Here is a 2500-nt window from a genome sequence, read left to right on the forward strand (position 1 = left end):
TTTTACTGAGTACATTATTACTTAGTATTAAATTATTACACTGAGACATTTGTTTCATATAGCTTAGCTTTTTAAAAATGGTACCACCCCTGGAGTTCGCTACCTCGCCAGTTCAAATCCCACTGAGTGACTCCAGCCAGGTCTCCTAAGCAACCAAATTGGCCCGGTTGCTAGGGAGGGTAGAGTCACATGGGGTAACCTCCTCGCGGTCACTATAATGTGGTTAATTCCCAGTGGGACACATGGTGAGTTGAGCATGGTTGCCTCCACAGCACTATGTCTCCATGGCAACACACTCAACAAGCCAGGTGATAAGATGTGCAGGCTGACAGTCTCAGATGTGGAGGCAGCTGGGATTCATCCTCCACAACCCAGACTGAGGCAGATCACTACACCACCACAAGGACTTAGAGCACATTGGAAATTGGGAGAAGAAGTATATACATTATCACTATAATGTGCTCCTCATTTTAACAGCTCCTCCGCTGTACATAAATGCCATGGGGTGAATTATCTGCTTTTGTATATTAACATGTAGTGGTCTTGGAAATATGCATAAGTGAAATTAAGTGAATCTGGAACGCTTTATAAAAATGACGCGCTCAGCACACGGAACCGAATGGAGCACATCTGTTACTCTGAGTTGTGAACCGCTCTGAATACACTGTAATAATACTTATACACAATACAGACGGGACAGAACAGCGTGCATAGACTTTGAAGCGAACAGCTTGATTTATCTATCAATTTAATTAAATTGGCGTAGCCCATTGCGGTTAAATAATCGCACAATGTCATAACGCGATTTTATTTGAATTAAATGTGCAGCCCTAATATAAAAAGTGTGTGTGTGTGTTATATGCAGTGTTGGGTGTAATGCATTACTATGTAATTAAATTACTTTTTCATTGAAAAAACTAAAGTAATGGATTACTCTTAATTTTTCAGTAATTTAATTACAGTTACTTCTGATGTAATTGTGTTAAATACTGTATAGACTATATAAAAATTCTGTATAAAACAATAGTGAATTAAAATCGAAATTTAATGTCTTATGTTTTCTCATTTAACGCCGCACCCTTAAATTCTTTGGCCGGTTCATGAATAATGTATGTAATTTTATATAATTTATTTGAATGAATTAAAAGAACAGTTTCATGTCTATCCTTGTATTTTTCATCTGGACGAGGTTGATCAGGATTTAAGAAAGTAATTAGTAATAAGTAATGCAATTACTTTTCAGGCAGAGTCATTAGTAACCTAATTACACTGTAGAAGATGTAATTAGTAGTTAGTAATTAATTACTTTTCAATTAATTACCCAGCATTGGTTATATGAATATATACTGTATTAATGACCATTAAGTGTGCTACAGTAATAAAACAAAACATTAAAATGTGAATATGCATGTGCATTAAAACATCCACTACGTCACTAAAATCAATACGTATGGGATTAGATCTCGCTACAGTCTGCAGCGAGGAGTTCATGGGGAATTTTCTGGGTTATTCAGGAAGCAGTATTCTAGTAAAAAAAAAGCAGCCACTTAAACACTCGTCGTTGAATACTGCACACTATTTCACATACAATTTGAATTAATAATAGTACACAGTGTGTTCTGTGCATTCTCTAGTATGTAGAATGCTAGTATTCCATTGTGAATGAAACCATACATTACTGGTAAGATCATATTAGAGGAGAACATAAAAACTACTGCTGTATATGAATGGCGAGGATTACAAAAAATGTGTTTTTTTTTTTTTTTTTTAACAAAATATCATTATGCATTCTAATGTTTATAGACATGAGAGAAACAATTGTCTTTGTGGATGTGAAGTACAGAAGTGTGCTGATACGGAAGTGTGCTGGTACCGGAGTGTGCTGATAGGTGGCGCAGCTGAGCGCAGAGCGGGATTGATAAACCAGATTCAGACAGAAGAAGTGCTGTTTCTTTAGACTTTGCTTCAACTCTTTAAGATTTGTAAATATAAACATATGAGAAATGTAACCTCAAAATAATGAGAAATTATTCTCAATATAATCCTACCTCTATAGCCAGACAATTTAATTTCCGGTGTCGGACTGTTATGTTTATAAGCAGTATTGTTCTTCACGTTACAGTATAAGCAGAGTGGCGCAGCGGAAGCGTGCTGGGCCCATAACCCAGAGGTCGATGGATCGAAACCATCCTCTGCTAGCTTTTTGTTGTTGTTCTTTTTAAATCTCAATATTATGAGAAATGGTTTGATATTAACATCAAACAAACACCAAAATAAGTAAAACTTGAATAAACGATTTAATTAAACAATTTAAACAAGTTGCAACCCTTAACACGATTTTAGCAATATTAGCTACAGTAACTATGGCATTTATTTTAAAAAACTATAAATACACATAAGCTATTCTCCTATCAATCACAACTGGTCTCAATCCCTAATTATGTGTCTATAAAATGTACATGTTGTTGTTTTATTCTGAGCACTGAGAAAGCTGTTAGTT

At 35.4% G+C, this 2500-nt stretch overlaps 1 non-coding gene across 1 annotated transcript; it reads left to right on the forward strand.

Moving 5' to 3' along the window:
* Nucleotides 1–2126: 2126 nt before the first annotated feature.
* On the forward strand, nt 2127–2198 carry trnam-cau (transfer RNA methionine (anticodon CAU)). Its single transcript has one exon. It is a non-coding gene; the product is annotated as a tRNA-Met (tRNA).
* Nucleotides 2199–2500: the final 302 nt, after the last annotated feature.

This window comes from Myxocyprinus asiaticus, chromosome 47 (genome assembly GCF_019703515.2).
Source record: "Myxocyprinus asiaticus isolate MX2 ecotype Aquarium Trade chromosome 47, UBuf_Myxa_2, whole genome shotgun sequence".
NCBI lineage: Eukaryota > Metazoa > Chordata > Actinopteri > Cypriniformes > Catostomidae > Myxocyprinus > Myxocyprinus asiaticus.